Source organism: Rhinatrema bivittatum, chromosome 18 (genome assembly GCF_901001135.1).
Source record: "Rhinatrema bivittatum chromosome 18, aRhiBiv1.1, whole genome shotgun sequence".
NCBI lineage: Eukaryota > Metazoa > Chordata > Amphibia > Gymnophiona > Rhinatrematidae > Rhinatrema > Rhinatrema bivittatum.
Window position 1 is genome coordinate 54,410,132 of NC_042632.1, and position 17,508 is coordinate 54,427,639.

Genomic DNA, 17,508 nt, shown 5'->3' on the forward strand with positions numbered 1-17,508 from the left:
CCAGCCAATCAACAGCAAGCTCAAAGTGAGCACAACTCAAAAGTCTGCATGCATAACAACACTTGATGTGGTGTTATCTTGCTAAACATCTTATCTTGCCCTGGCCATGCCTCCAGCCCATCCCCTTTTCCACCAGGTTTTTCTGTCTGCAGTTATCCGATTCAGACCCGTGCCTTCAAGATAATGACCCTACAGTCAAAGGACAGACTTATTTATAGGGCCAGATTTATGAGGACTAAAAGTTGATTTTACTGGCAAAAACGTTTAGAATATGGACCTCTGTTACTGTGTTATTCCCGTCAGTCTGAGGGAAGCCTTGAAAAAATGTCATTTCCTATGCTGGTAATCTGGACCGAGGGAAGACCGGATCTCTTTACTGTTCAGAAGGATATGTTCAAACAAGTGTGCTTTTTTTTTTTTCCCTCAGTGGAGCTGACAAGAACAGGCTGTACAAGGTTCACGAGATGGCCGTACAGAAAGTTCTCTTCCATGAGCACTTACGCGCTGACTGAATTGTCCTTTTTGTAAAGCATCTGAGCAGCAGAAGGTTGACACGCACTTGTACGTGCTGGATACCACTAAACATCTTCCCTTTCTCCCTAACAAAAAAAAACCAAAGCACTTGAAACTAGAAATGGGAAAAGTTCTCTCAAAACACAATTCACAAAGTCATCCTGACTCTGATGTAGGTTAAACTAAGAATAGTAGGTGTAATTGTGAGTGGGTAGTTTCAGTGGAGGGGCAGCCTGTGGTTATGGCAGTGAGCTGAGAATCAGGGAAGCCAGGCTTCAAATCCCACTGATGCTCCTTGTGATCTTGGGCAGGTCACTTCACCCTCCATTGGCATTGCCTCAGATATAGACTTAGCATTGTGAGCCCTCTGGGGACAGGAAAATAGCTACAGCGCATGAATGCAATTTGCCTTGAACTACCAATGAAAAGGCCTGAGCGAAATATACAAAAAATAAAAATTTAAAAGAGGAAGTATGTGTGTACGCATATGAAAATTGGTGCAGCTTATGTGCATATTTTCCATGTAATTTATGTGATCTGCTACACAATTGTCCCCATAAGGCTGGATTAAGCCTGGCTTTTGGGATTTGTAGCCTCCTCCACCCTCTGCACAGGGAACTATTTGGCCTACAGTCAGCCTGGGTATTAGGGTGTGCAACCAAAAAATGTTCTTTTTAATTTTTGCTTCATTTTGGAGAAGGTTTTGTCTTTGATTTTTGTTGTTGTTATTTCATTTTGTTTCAGCGTGCATTATGTGCAATTTAGTGCATACTGAAAAATGAGCACACACTAAAACACAGGGGAGGTCATTTTCAAAGGAGCTATGTGCGTAAATGTAACATACTCGTAGCAATTTTCAAAAGCCATTTTCCTGCATTAAGTGCACTTAATGTGGGTAAAACCTAGTGACAATGCAGAGGCATTTATCATAGCAGTTCTTATGAGCCTACTTGCACAGGTAAAGCGCATTTACATGTACAAACCCCAGTTTTAAGCTCATAAATCCTTTTGAAAATGATCCCTCCCCCCCATACACACACTAATCAAAATATAACAAAATAAGCAACAGCCCCTCCAGCACAGGCAAAAGGTCGGCGACAGCTCGGTTTTCAGTAGGAAAGTTCAGTCTTCACTGGGGAGCTGGTCAGTGTCCAATCAGAAGCAGAGACCCGAGACGTTAAGATCCCCCCACTGAGTGCCTACACAGCAGCACACACTTCTGCTATCTGTTGCTCAGCTAACGTGAACCCAGTTTTAGAACAGCCTCAGGCCTGCCCATATCATGAGATTCACTCCCTAGAAACGTATGACTCCTTTAAACGTCTCTTCTGCAGCTGCCACGTTAAGGAGCGCGTTACCTAAAGAACTGTGCCTTATGGAGGATATTAAGCTTTTCGGGAAGCAAGCAAGTTTTATTTTAATGATGTTTTTAATGCTGTAGGTAATGTATGAATGCCTATTGTATGTGTATTAATCTGTGTTATTTTAATCTGTTTTATAATTTTGTTTTATGAATGTTCTATTGTGCTCCATGTCGATCATAATATGGAGAGAGCGGAATATAAGAAATGCTAAATGAATAACCAAGTTAAATACTGCAAGAGGATGTATCATCTGCCATCCCATACTTTGTTCTGAACTTCCCACAGGGCACGAACCTATCCACGTAGTCTATCTACTACTACAGCTTCTTATCATTCTCTAATGCTACCAGACCCATCAGCGCTGTCTGTTCTAGATTTCTGTCTAATCGCTGTATGATGTTTGGAAGAGCTCCATCGGGGTCCTTTCAGCCTCTCTACATTTAGATGCACTACAATATGCTTAATTATCCACTTTACATTTACGTCCCAGCATGAATGTTCTCATTAAAAAGCAAAGTTCATACACAATGCAAGTACAACTCAGCCTTCCCTTTCTAGTGTTTGCAGTGTTATAGTGCAGCAGTGCCACTCCGTCTCGGAGGTGGATTTCCACCTCCCCCCCCCAAGTGAGCCCTCCGTCTCCCGAAGGTCCCTGGGCCCTGGCCATTGGGTGCAGTGTGATCGAGTAGCAAAAGCCCCAACATTTTGGTAAATTCTCTCTCTCCCTCTCGCAGTGGGCAATCCACTTCTCAGCGCTCAGCAAAGGGCAGAGCTGCCACTCCACAGCGACCCTTCAGCTGATTCAATTTCCATGGACACGGCTAAGTGTATCCATTGAGCACCATGGCAGGATTTACTCTCAAGTACATGCAAAATAAAAGGCTTTTTAGTCCTCCACCAGAGGCTTTCCTTTGCTGTTACACATCTCAGTACAATTTCAGTATTGCTATAACTGATTTGGGGATGTAGATTTTATTTAATTGTGTGTTAGCAACTCATGTGCAAATGTTACAGCATATATTGGTCCCACTATCTTTCCCATGCTCTAATAATTATATTATACCATAGACCTCTTCCATTGTACCTTCTTATTTTTCGTGGAGAAACTCATAGTAATTTTTCCCCTGCTCTGGGTCTGAAACATTGGATATTTGTGCAGGGAAAAAAAGTCTATGGTACACAGGCATAGGGAGGGCAATAATCAGACCCTATGAGGAGCTTGCAGGCTCATTGATCTGTACCCATGGATCTGCAAGCTCATTTTCAACAGGGAAACTCTGCAAGGCACCAGGAAATGCAGATTCATGCATGCATGGTGCAGAAATCCAAAGGGGCTCTATGAGATGAGAAGTGAAAGACCGGGAGTGCATGGTCCAGGAGAGAGACCTCGGGGTGATAGTGTCTGATGATCTGATGGTGCTGAAGCATTGTGACAAGGCGATGGCTAAGACCAGAGGAATACTGGGCTGCAAAGAGAGAGGAATAACCAGCAGGAAAAAGGAGGTAGTGATGCCCCTGTACAGGTCCTGGGCAAGGCCTCACCTGGAGTACTGTGTTCAGTTCTGGAGCCTGTATCTCAAAAAGGATAGAGACAGGATGGCGGTGGTCCAGAGAAAGACAACCAAAATGGTGTGGGGTTTACACTGGAAGACTTATGAAATGAGACTGAAGGACCCTGGAGGAGAGGAGGGACAGGGGAGGTATGATACAGACTTTTAAATACCCGAAGGATATTAATGATGCATGGAAATCAAGCCTTTTCCAATGGAAAGAAAGCTGAAGAACTAGGGGACATAATATGAAGCTCCAATGGAGTAGACTCAGGAACAACGTCAGGAAATATTTCTTCATGGAGAGGGTGGTGGATGCATGGAAAGGCCTCCTGGTAGTGAGAACAAGAATGGTAATGGAATTCAAAAGGGTATGAAGATCCCTATTGACTAATGGTTGGAAATGAAAAGGGGTAACCTGTGTTTATTTATAGTTTGCATTTTACCCACTTTAAAGAAGATTATATTCAGGTACTGTAAGTATTTCCCTGTCCCCAGAGGGCTCATTTTTCCCCGTACTCTAACTGGCAGATTTTAAAAGCCAAATGTGCACCAAAGCCCGGACACATACGCGTGTCTCGGGTCAGTGCGTGCCATGCAAATTTTAAGACGCACCCATATGCATACAGACTGGGTGTGGGCATGGTCTTGGCAGGGCGTGGGCATAGTGGAAGAAGACCAAGAGATGTGCGCTTAAATACTTTGTTATGGTTATTGGTGATTTGGGTGGATCCTTGGACACTGTGGCAGCTGACCACGCCCATGGGGGCAGTCCCGTGAGGGACCACGGTGTCAGGCTAGAGTCTGGACACACAACACAGATTGAATCTTTATTTAAACAGTTTTGGAAACCACCAGAGGTGGCAGTAATGAGTATTAGATGTTGAGCCCTGCTGGGCAGGTATCCCACAGGTCGCTGGAACAGAAGATCATTTGCTTCTACAGCACAGACTGAGAGTTATGAGTACACAATGAGAAGCATTCAGAGTCCCAGGTAGAATAGGAGAAGCTCCAAGGCAGGGAGAGCAGGCCCTCGAGGAGCGAGTACCTGATCCCTTAGAGCAGGGAGACTCAGTGGTATTGTACTCACACAGCGATTCCACTAGACGAGAGGTCTGGCACTGGAACAGACGGCAGGCCCTCGAGGAGCAAGTACCTGATCCCTTAGAGCAAGGAGACTCAGTGGTATTGTACTCACACTACGATTCCACTAGACGAGAGGTCTGGCACTGGAACAGAGGGCAGGCCCTCGAGGAGCGAGTACCTGATCCCTTAGAGCAGGGAGACTCAGTGGTATTGTACTCACACAGTGATTGCACTAGACGAGAGATCTGGCACTGGAACATAGGGCAGGCCCTCGAGGAGCGAGTACCTGATCCCTTAGAGTAGAGAGACTCAGTGGTATTGGACTCACACTGCGATTCCACTAGACGAGAGGTCTGGCACTGGAACAGAGGGCAGGCCCTCGAGGAGCGAGTACCTGATCCCTTAGAGCAGGGAGACTCAGTGGTATTAATGTATGTGATATTGTGCATTGACTTTCTGAAGTACCTCATCTCTGCTACGTGCTGGAATGCGGCCAACACCCCAGACCCATTAGCTGATTGGTCTAATATATTCCCAAATCAGAAGCCCTGCACTTATCTAGAAATAACACTCTCAGTATGTTCTGATTGGTCAGTATGGAAGGTATAAAAGGTTCTACACATTACTGGAACTTTGAGTGACTTGGCAATTATACATTTGTATGGACCTGTCGCTCCCTGGAACAAACTTATCTGTACTTTGTTCCAGTATCTGTCTCTATTCCCTTGGTCTCTGTCTTTCCCTAATAAAGTCTCAAAGTTAACTATTACAGCTGTGTTTTCCTTTACAATAAACATATTGTACTCACACCGCGATTCCACTAGACGAGAGATCTGGCACTGGAACAGAGGGCAGGCCCTCGAGGAGCGAGTGCCTGATCCCTTAGAGCAGGGAGACTCAGTGGTATTGTACTCACACCGCGATTCCACTAGACGAGAGATCTGGCACTGGAACAGAGGGCAGGCCCTCGAGGAGCGAGTGCCTGATCCCTTAGAGCAGGGAGACTCGGTTGTATTGTACTCACACAGCGATTGCACTAGACGAGAGATCTGGCACTGGAACAGAGGGCAGGCCCTCGAGGAGCGAGTGCCTGATCCCTTAGAGCAGGGAGACTCAGTGGTATTGTACTCACACCGCGATTCCACTAGACGAGAGATCTGGCACTGGAACAGAGGGCAGGCCCTCGAGGAGCGAGTGCCTGATCCCTTAGAGCAGGGAGACTCGGTTGTATTGTACTCACACAGCGATTGCACTAGACGAGAGATCTGGCACTGGAACAGAGGGCAGGCCCTCGAGGAGCGAGTGCCTGATCCCTTAGAGCAGGGAGACTCAGTGGTATTGTACTCACACCGCGATTCCACTAGACGAGAGATCTGGCACTGGAACAGAGGGCAGACCCCCGAGGAGCGAGTACCTGGTACCAGGGAAGCAGTACTGTGGAACAGATGGAAGTTGTACTCACAGATGGAAACTGTTAGTGAAGTCTTCCAAGTAGAAAGGGTGGTAGATGCAGGCAACGACTCAGGGAACATGGGCTCTCGAGGAGCGAGTACCGGTTTCCTGATAGCACCTGAAAGAAGCAGAAGAGGCCCCCGAGGAGCGGGTCCCCTGTTAGCAATAAAAGTTCCAGATAACGCTGGAGTGGCAGAGTAGCTTCGGTACGGAGAGGGAATCCCATCCGTAGCAATCCGAGTTGTTGCTAACTCGATGAGCTAGCAAAAGAGGTAGGCTTAAATATCCGGGCAGCGTGACGTCATCTCAGGGGGACGCCCCTGAGGTTCGCGCCAACGAGGAAATAAAGATGAGGGCGGCGTGCGCCCGCGCCCTATGGTACCTTGGAGGAACATGGCGGGAAGCAGCACCAACGCCGGTCTGGGGACGCCAGAGAGGTCGGCAGACAGACGCCACGGCAGCAGGTAGTCCGAGGTGAGCGGGAGGAGCCGCAAGAAGAGTGAGGTAGGCGGGGCGAAGCCATCGAAGACCGACGGTCGCAATATACTTACACGCACAGGCATGCGCCGGGAGTCCCCACTGCGTAACTTTACTTCTGCTATTGCTGGCATGTAAGTCAGAAAGTAATCGAGGCTAGCCAGTGGAGGGCTAGGAAGTCCTATTCCTACCAATAAGGGAACTGGGAATGAACTGGGGAAAGGGTAAGTAGCCTCAATGTACATCCCTTGTGAAATTCTCCCCACTTACGCAGTTTGTGCAGAATTTGTGCGCTCATGCACGAGTCGATATAAAACTGAGCACACATGTGTGCGCATATAGATGATTTTATAACATAAGCACATATGTGAGCCTATGCTTATAAAATGGCCACATCCATTGGTGGTAGCCGGCGTACGCACACACGTGTGCCCGCACACGGGTCTTAAATTTCACCTTTTAGTAAAATGAGGCCCTAACAGAGGTTTTCAATAAAAGTTTAGAATGGTGCAGGTGGTAGGAAGAGAGGGAGGACTCTCTCCCTCTGATTTGTCTTTAAGTGCCAAAGGTGTCTTGCGGTTTCGCTGCTGTTAAGTGAGGTGAGGGATATTTATTGCATTTCATGGACACACTATTTCAGGGCCTGATTTACCAAGGCAGTTTTCCAATTCCCTCTCATGCTCTTGTCTGCTTCCGTAACACTCAGTTCCAGTAAATCATCCGTACTTCCCTATTTTCAGACCTCTCCTCTCTCTCCCTCTACCCTAGCTCTGTCTATATCCATTCCCCAGCCCCATCTGTTACATAACTGCGGTCACCAAATGGCTTCAGCTGATCAGGCCCAGGCTGAACCCCACCAGTATTAAAGTCCCATTGCATTATTCACCTGCAGTGCTAATGGCGCCTTACAAGCTCCCAGAATGAGGACCTGTTCTCCTCCCCAGAGGCCTCCGATTCCCGCCTCAGATTTCTCTCATTTCTGACTTTCCTCGCTCCCCATTCACATTTCTTTACCCCCCGCAAACACCCACCAATGGGCTTCCTTTTCCCACCCCCTTCCCCTACCTTTAGCAGCTTGCAGAGCCGCAACGCCACAGGGGCCTGGCAGGGAACAAGCCTCGTGCCAGGCATTGGGTTATGCACAGTATAAACCTTTCACATGGAAGTAACTTCCTGTCCGAAAGCCTCTGGCAGCGCCGGCCTGTGAGTTGCCTCCTGAGATTGGCAGAGGAGGAGAAACTCTAACCCTGACTGCGCTGGCCAGATGCAAATGACTCTTTAACTCTCCATTCCTTCTGAAAATAAAACGACAAGAAGAAAATAGATTACAAAATATGACTCTTAAGGTAAGCCAATGCCAAAATGATGTGAATTGTTGCAGCATCTGCCGAGCAGCAGGTGAGAGCGGCCCTGTTATTAATGGCATCTGTCAATTTGAATGAATGGTAATTGCAGCTTCTCCTGCAGCCGGACGTCAGCTCTTCAGAAAAATGGCACTGATTGCTTAATGAATGTCTGGACGGCACTTAGTGTCTCCTCATGGAAAAGAAATCACCCCCAGTCTGGATTTATTATCCTCTTTTTGCAGTAACTCAGGCCTCTCCCTCCTATGCCGGAATATGTGGCACAAAGATGCAATTAAAAAACAAGCAGAGACACAAATCTGAAATATAATTGGAGCAGACCTAAAAGTACAGTGCGAAACTGAATGCAGGAAAGTTACCTATTTCTTATTTTCTTTACTACAGCCCAGGAGGCAGCATCCACCTCTATTAATGCAGAGATATCTGGAGATCTCCAGCAAGATGTCATAATGCAGTACACAGTCTCCTCCTCCTCCTCCACTAAGCCCATCCTATCTAAAGTCACTGATCTACCCAAAGATTTATTCTAACTTCTTACCAAGCATCTCTTATCCGTCGTCTGCTGGTGCTGGAAGGCTCCCTCTATAGGCTTTCAGTTCCACTCTGCTGTCCTACACTGCTAACCAACAAGTCCCTCGGACCTGCCAGGCCACAGATAACTCTGCTCCTCTCCTCCTCCTTAGTCTGCCTTACAATTAAGAACCTGCAATAATTGTAAACTAAAATCTGAATACAACTGTGGTTAACTTTTTTTGTGACTTGTCTTGGGACCATTTCTTACAAAAACAGAATACCAAACGTCTATCAATAAACTAAACAATGAATAACATTTCAAGCAGTTCCTGCTGCATCTCATTGCGCAGGAGTGGAAGGTCCTCTAAGGTTGTGTCTAATGCAGACTTTAGTTATTTCTTAGGTTTGTAAATCACTTTGCCAGCCTGATTTGGCTGCCCAAAGCTTTTTATATATATATATATGTATATGTACTTTCAAGCAAGTCCTCTCACTGCATTGTTGCTAATAGAGAAAGGAGAACTACAGGTCCCAGAATGCACTTTGAAAACTGGAGAAGTGACCTTATGGTCAATATCCTTTACATTATGAGAAATTCTTGTACGGGCTCTCCAAGCCCAGGAAAGATCTTCTGTGATAGTGCAGATTGGACATATATGGGATTCAAGAGGCAGGAATATTCCTTGCTATTTTACTAATAAGTGCAGGAGCCACAGACTTAATTTTGAAGCGTGTTTAAAATTAAACAATGAAGAAGGTCAGCGTGCATCCTCCCGGTGGTGGCTGGCATGCTGCTGCTCCCCCCGGAGCTTCCCTTCCCCAGTCCGGCACTGCAGAAGGGAAATCCTTGCCAGTAGTTTAAGGGGCCCGGCCTAGCTCCATCCCTTTTCTCTCACATTCGAGGGGGAAGGGTTTGGGTTGGGGTTTTTTTTTTCAATTTACCCATGGATATCCTTTTGAAAAGTGACCCCATAAACATTTAAGTAGTAAAAAGGTTAAACCCTTTGGTACTGAAAAAATGTGCAAAATTCCCCCACCCCCCTCCAATGAAAATGCCAAAGGGGAGGAGACCTTACGATTGTCACAACACAGACCGACCCCAGTTTTCTTCAGGATCTGCAGTCACTTGGATTCTGCACTATACACAGAGCGGGGAGGGGCTGCCTTCTTTCATTTTCTAACTTTATTTCTTCGGTCTATAAACCCCCTTTCCGAATTAGTAATGCACAGGGCAGATGAGGAGGGTAGGAAGAGAAAACCTCCTTCCAATCATCTGCTGTGAAGTATTTCACATCCCTCTCCCCAAGGGGAAGCTCGTGCTGTTCAGCGCAAGGTTTTCTGGGGGTCTCGCAGGGCATGGAGCAGCCCTGGCATGCAGATACTGGAGGGACGGGAGACACGCAAAAAGACGCATTAAGGGGGTCATTTTCCAAAGGGATCGCACGCGAAAAGGGACTTTTCGCGTGCGATAGCTAAATCAGGGCGGAGTCGGGGCGGAGTCAGGGTGGAGTCCGCACTGGAAGGGGAGAAGTCGGGGTGGCGTTGGGGCAGACTTCGCGACGACTTTGCTGACGGCGAAAAGGTAGGACACCTTATCGCTGCCAGTAGCGCGCCCAATAGCACCGCCTTTCACAGTGGCGCTATTGGTTGGGAAAGCCGGCAGCGATAGTACCGCCCCCATCCCCCCCCCCCCCCCCCCCGGTACCGCCAAATTCACAGAGCCGCGATAGTTTAGAAAATACGTCCCTAAGCTACCTCAAGTCTGAGCATTTCCCAAAAAAATGTAGAAATTTAACAATTTTGGAGGGATTTAAAGGCCTCTTGTATGGTTAATCGGAGTGCCCAAATGGTAGTGTAGAAGGTTTATGTCTAAATCCGGCACTGCAAAGGCTGAAAAAAACAGGAGGTCATCAGAAAGGCTTAGGACACTGTGCTCTCAGTGCACAGAAGTGATGGGACAGACCCCGGCGAGTACCTGAGACACAGAGAGTGTCATGCAAGAGACAATGCAAAATGAGCCAGAGAAACAGCAGCTACTATTCAGGAAATTAGGTGCCTGCCTGTGCCTACCGCCCCCATGCCTAAAAATAATGAAATAACAATAATGACATGGTCAATGCAAATAAGCATCCCCTTTTAATTTTCTGTGGTGAAAGATGAGATGCATCTGACGAGATCTTAAAGACAAAAAGGCCAATATACTAAGCTGAAAAGTTTTCACAGCAGCGCGTTTTGCACAAAACATTGTGCAAAACACCCCAAAAAGTGCAAAAACACAAAAATGTCAGCATCATACACTATTTTCACACAAAGCCCCTTTTGTGAAAAATCATTGCAAAACTATGCATGAAAGTTTCTTCAAATCCTACAGTAATGAGCTGCTTAAATGCAAAATCATGCAAAGCAGGTCATTCTCAGGTGATTTTGTGAAAACCAGCATACAAAAATAATAGCCACTATACTGCAGAGGTGCGTCGAGCACACCACATGCACGAATCTTCATGGGATCAGAATTATACCCTAAAAGTCATAAGAAGCACAAATGTATTTTCTTTGATACTTCCAGTTAATATGTAAACTGGAAGAAATTAACAACAATAATAATGATTAATATAAATGAAAAGTAAGAATATGAAAATCAATAAGATCTTTTAATGTTTAATCTCCACTAAGTTGTATTGAAAAAATTATGTATAATACAAAGCAATAAAAGTGCCATTAATGAACTAATAATGTTTACACAATAACAAAATGATTCATAGACTTTGATGAAATTTAGTCACAATTTAGCTAAAAATAAACTTTTAATTCTTGCATTGTCAATATCCCACTAATAATAAAACTCAGTAAACTTTCTCTGTGGCTTTCAATTGTCCTCAGAAAGGAGGTTTTTATTTCTGTAATTAACTCCAGTAGTTATTATTTTTGAAATTTCTTCTCTGAATGCTGTTATCTCAAACCCAATGATAAAATAAACACAGAGTTTCATTTTGATTCTTCCAGCCTCAGCAGAGATCTGTTGTAAATAATTTTTTCTTGTTCTTTGCCAAATAATGCAAACTTACAAATGTTAATTATGGGAATAACATATTCACAAACAGTTGAGCTAGTTGAAAAATGTACAAGATATACTTTAAAAACATGGATAAGATAATCTGAGCCAGAAGAAAATAGATCTTTCAAAAATGCAGAACGTCTGGACCCTGTAGTTTGTTGAAAGAATTCTTTGGATGTATTAAAATAAATTCCCATGGAAAGCAAAATAGATTTTAATATAACTCTGTTAAAAAGTTTTCAAAATAGTTATTAGTTGCTGCAAGAATTGTTTTGTTTTTTTGTTTTAATCTTCACAGCAAATATATGAGGGACTTTCTGAAAAAGAAAACTTCAGTTCATTCATTCACATGTATAGGAATGAGGTGGTGTCTGCGATCTGCAAAACCTTTTTCTCTCTTCCCTTCAGGTTTCCTTAAAGGAGAGAATAAAGAAATCATTTGTGCATCTTACAGCTGTAATATGAAAGTTAATTCATTTAGTTGAAATTAAAACTTAATTATCAATTACTAATATATTTCTCTGCAGCACTCTCTCTCTCTTGGACATGTCCACTTCACTGTATTCATTCATTGACATTAATTATTAAAAATGCCTGCAGACAATTAATTTTCTTTCAAAGCCAGAAAGAATTAATTGGCCTGTGAAGTTCACAGGAACTTCTGTATGCCCTTACGTAGATAAAACTCCAGTACAATGTTCTGACTAATTCACTTTTGTTTAAACTCCAAGGACTTTTTTCCCGTGGTTCGGGGGTTTTTGTGGGGGGGCCCAATTTTCAGGATAGTGCGCACTAACCTGGCAGAGTTAGTGCGCACTATTGGGAGTTAGTGCGCACTAACTCAAAAATGAATTTTTCTGAAATTGTGGAAAAAAATTCAATCGTTTTTTGGTTCTCCCGAACCATTCCGAATTAGGCAATTTCATTGACATTGCCTAATTTGGGGAAAACGATTGCACATCCCTAGCACATGCGCCACTGAAAATCCCAGCGAAGTTATCCTACGTGTAAACAGCTAACTTTGCCAGCTGCCCAATGGGTGAATATGGACCTCTAATTCTTTATAAATAAGAAAGTTACCAACATTATTAGATGCTATTCTGTATTTAGGAAGCTTTGCTTACATAATGCACTACTGTGTTCAAAATCAAAACAGCTATTAACATACCAGTAGCAAGCACGTCACCATTTTGACTATAAGCATTTTCTAGGGGTTTACAAAATAAAGCAGTTAATGATAAAGGTACCAAGTAACCAGTCAAATGATATGCAATGCAGCAGTTGTACCGTTAGAAAGGTGCATAGGCTGCCGAAGAGCAAATCTTTCAGGTTCCACATCTGTGGCAAGAAAATCAGAATACGCTGGAGCTCTGAGTAGCGCTTATGAACTCCATCGAGAAATTAATGGCTGAAGGAGATTTAAGATAAGGCATGAGCCCTGCAAATAGTTCTCACCATCTTCTTTCTCTCTGGCCTCCCATCCTCCCTCACGCCTGTTCTCTGCAGCCTCTGCGGGGATCATAACAAGGGGACCAGCAAGGTCTGTTCATTTCCTGCACCCTTGTGGAGGGCAAAGTCTCCTACCTGCACAGGATCATCAGGCACTTCAGCCAAGCTGACTAGGAGGGAGGCACTGAAATGCCATTTAACAGCCCACTTGGGGACCTCAAAGCAAGCCTGGACGAAAACCAACACAACTCAGGTGTCTTTGCTTAATGTTCAGGAGATATCAGAGGGGAAAGCTACTGCAGAGCATTTGAGAGGCGGAAGCACCACACAGGAGAAGGGCAGAGTGGATGAGAAGCAGATCTTGGTAGCCCTACTTGGGCTGAATCAGGAGCTGACTGCAGAGCAGCACAGGATCAGCGTACAAGACCTGCCTGGATTAGAAGGCTAGAAGTTTAGCAGGAAAACTAAGAGAAAAAGAAAGTTCCATCTTAAGTTCGCAGACACTGTTTTAAAAAGGCCTTGTTTTAATAAGTATCTAAAGCCCATGAAACTTTTCTCTTTTTTAGTGAGTCTTCTTGCATACTGATACTTCCCCAGAGACAGTGGCTTGTAAAGCTCCAACTATGTTTTCCAGAGAATGATCAGCAAATTATCCAATTCTTTACATTACTTGTACCTATGGTATGTCTGCTCCATGAGGAATCACCAGGGTGGAAACTGTGTTTGTCTTTCAAATTACCATAAACAGCTGCGAAACCACAAATGGATCACAGCTAAACGTATCCTAGAGCTCCAAGGCCACTAGCAGCAGTCTGGTCCATATCCAGGCTCATGGCCCTTAGGTTAAATTGAACTGTACTGAAAGCTCATGGCCAAGGTTCACTTCTAGGAAAATAGTCATGTGCTTCAGTGGAGCTGTCTTCTTGCAATGTGGTCATTTGGATATTTAAGGCACAGTGATCTTATTGCTTAGTGAGATGTGTGAGATGCTATTTTTTGCATTATCACCATGTAACTGCAAGTGTATTTTATAATCCACCAAAAAAATGCACCTGCACTTCTTTAAATATTGCAGAGATCAAAATATAAGAAAGTTTTTTCATCCTTCCACAATCGAGAGCTGTTGAAATCTAATGACTTTGTCCTTCTCAATCCACTGTTCTGGATGTGGCTAATTCTATTTATGTTAAGGCTTACCAAGGGGCCAAGCTTGGAGACAGAGCTCAGCACGGACTAACTGTTTCTCCTGAGTGTGCCACAGATTGGAAGGATTCTACCCCTCAATAACAAATAGTATTCATTTCTATGTACTCATTGCTAGCAATCTACTGAAATTGTCTACCGGAATGTTTCAAATAATTTAGGGTGGGCAAGATCAATCCTCCATTTAATGCCCCAGAATAGTCCTGGCTTTGCAGTCTCCATTTCTTTTTAAATCAAAGTTTAAGTGCCAGAATTCGCTGGTACCGACTCCACAGCTGCTGATCACCCAGAACCTTCTGGAACCCCGTCACCATAACTCAAGCATAGCAAAGCCTCAGTCATGTCTTGTGAAGATTAAGTGCATGCACAGAACCACTACTACTGCTGCTACTACTACTTATAGTCATTTCTGTAGCACTACAAATATGGACAGCCACACGTAAGTGACAGTCCCTGCTCCGTGGAGCTACAAATCTAATAAAGACAGACAGAGAAGACAGACAGGAGCGTTTGGAGAATACCAAAGGCGGGTAATAGGTGTATCTGATAGAGGGAAGTTGCAAAAATCAGATCTCTGCCCCACTAACAATCTACAGTATATGAAGAAATGCAAGAAGAGGGGTGGATGGGTGGGTGGGTGAGTGAGGGGCAGAGAGGGAGGGAATTAAAGAATCCATATATTTCCTTTTTATCATTTGGTAGGAATTTAGATTTCCTCTTTTGTGTTTTTTTGCAGCAGGAAAGATGAGGGGAGGGGTGAGTGATTCTTTCCCATCCCACAATGCCAATCAATTTAAAATCTTTCTGAAAAATATTATAAATAAAATGTTGATCCATAGTAATAGAACACTTATTGGCTTTCACAGGATTTCCTTCCCCGTCGGCCGGGTGTCACCGTGATAATTATCTGCCTCTCACTTTCTGGCCCTGCTGGGATTTCAGCAGCTAACAAGGAGTTCTGTTTCATTTCATTTCCAGGAATTATACATTTCTATTGTCTTGTTCCCTAGGGAGAAAATGTGGTCTGAGTTTTAGTTAAGCTGGCTTGTGTTTTATTCATTGCATCATTTGCACTTGCACTGAGCGGCAAGCAGCCCTCGCAGTCCTGACAGCTGCGGTTTCCTGCTGGAATTCTGCGCTTGGTGCAGAAGCAGCGGTCCAGCCTCGCGATCCAGGAGGCAGCACAAGAAGCCAAATGAGAAGAGAGGAATTCACTGAAACAGCCCATATGGTGGCAATAGTCAGACTGAATCATTTAATTGGGACGTAATAGGCAATTTGGCACCTGAAAGGCTTCCACTGCAAGAATGACAGCAAGAGGCCAGGGAGAAGCGGCTCAGATGGTGGAGGCAGAGATCTGCCAGGTGTTAATAGCAATACAAATAATAATTTGCATTTATGCAGCGCATCACACATCCCCGTCCAGGAAGCTACGGCAGTGCCAACACTGCAGGTTCATAACAAGCAAAGGAGACGTAGGAGAAAGGCATTGGAGAATGCAGGAGGGGGTGGTCAAATGTTTTTAGCCACAAAGGTAAAGAAGCAGTTCTGCTCACAAAATAAATTGTATTTGTAATTCTTTTATAAGGATTTGCGGCGCTCTCTGCGCGCCAATATCCAAAACAACAAAAGAAAAACTAACAAAATGGTGCTTGTTTTCCTTGAATTTTTTTTTTTTTAATTTTCAATGTCGCAGCTGCCAAGATACCCCCCCCCCCCCCCCCCCCCCCCGGGGAAGAGACTCTAGTGACACTCGGTGGCCCGCGACTGCAGGGCTGCAGAAGGAGAACAAGGCCCCCCACCCTCCCGGCCAGGGTCAGCACTCAATGACCAAGCGGTCTCCTAAGGCGCTCACCATCAGGGTGCACCGAAGCGCAGCCCAGAAGCGGAGCCTGCCCCACTCACGGCAGAGAGGCGCGCAGAGACTCGGCGGGCCGGGGGCGGCACGCATACTGCTTGCGGCCCAGATAAGCACACACTCGGTGGGGCCGTGAGCGAGAGGAGTCGGGACTGGGGCCGGGGCCATGGCCAGGGGAGCAGGCGCACGAAGATTCACCTAGGGTGCCCTGTACCCTTGCACCCGCCCTGGCTGGAGGACAGGAGGGGAAACCCAAAGTAGTCATGAATCACAGCTCATGGCACTAAATCCCAGCCCTGGGTCTGACTGAACTGGAAGCTCAAAAGGCGCAGAGGAAATGATCAAATTAAAAAGAAGAAAACCCAGAAATGAAAAGAAATAAAGCTTCACAAAGTTATTTGCCTCGTAGAGGAAACCAGTAGTGACACATCTTGGCTGTTATCTTCTGCCAAAACATATTCCCAGCCTGTCTTACTGTCCTCTGTTTTCCTCCCACTGTGCCAGAGAACTACGACTTCCTCAGTACCAATGCTGTCCTTTACGGATCTTATTTATGTGCTCAAACAGACCATAAAGATGCTGGAACCTGGCAATCGCATTTCACGGCCCGGGAGATTCCTTTATTCCTTTCGGTTACGTCTTCTTTCCCTGGCAGTTCCGCACCAAAAAGGTAAGAAGCAGAATTTAGCAGCTGTCCCGAGCAGCCCACCCTGAGAATTCAATCAGGCCAGGTACAGACTAACGAAGAAGCTCTCTCATTCTGGAAGAAGAAGAAAAAAGCAAGGCCAGTTGTCAATCCTCCTCTCAAGCGGGTGACTTCTTCCTGTTGTAAATTCAGAGGTCCATATTCAGTAAGCCGGCAAGCGGGCAAGATATCCGGGTATTGTTAGAAAGATAAACTTCCCGCATACCTGCCTAAAGCTATCCCGGCCTCTTGTAGCCGAATAACTAAAACCTAACCGGCTACGTTTGAATATGACCGGTTAGGTTTTCTAGTTATCCGGCCCTGCATAACTTGCTGTTTAACTGGATACCTTCAAAGATATCTGCTTAAATAACCCTGTGAAACCTAAAAAAAAGAAACGATATGCAGGCATGAGGCATGATTTCCACCTCCCCCCCCCCCCCCTCCAAAAAATGTTTTAACTGGCCCCAGGGGCGGATTGGCCTATTGGGGGATCGGGCATCCCCCCGGTGGGCTGGTCACTCTACTCACGTGGTCTGCCGAGCGCGGCCGTGACGGAGCCGCGCTCGGCAGACCACGTGGTATCTCCGTGGCCGGCCGGGGCGGCGAATCCCCGGGCCGGTCGTCATCGGGAATCCGCCGCTGACTGGCCCCACTGGGGCGAACAGCCCCCCCCCCCCCCCCCCCGCCCAAATCCCCACCAAAGAGTGAAAAATGTTTTTAGGGGGTCGCGGATTGCCCCAATCTACTCCTTCCCTGTTTTGTTCTTATTTTTGTAAAATAAGCCTTCCTCTTGCCCCACTTCCCCATCCTCTATTCATCTGCAACCTGATTAACCCGTACAACCCCGCCACCCCCCCGACCGGAACAAGGTACTCTCTTATCTGCTCCCGGCACTTCCAGACAAGTGCTGGAAGGGTTGTTTTAAATATATTTATT

The 17,508-nt window shown here is 45.5% G+C and overlaps 1 long non-coding RNA gene across 1 annotated transcript in view; it reads right to left on the reverse strand.

The window, feature by feature from the left end:
* Positions 1-10,983: 10,983 nt before the first annotated feature.
* Positions 10,984-17,508, reverse strand: part of LOC115079869 — a 63,273-nt gene continuing 56,748 nt past the window's right edge. The window contains exon 3 of the long non-coding RNA XR_003853423.1: positions 10,984-11,787. This is a non-coding gene — a long non-coding RNA (uncharacterized LOC115079869). The remainder of the gene's footprint in view (positions 11,788-17,508) is intronic.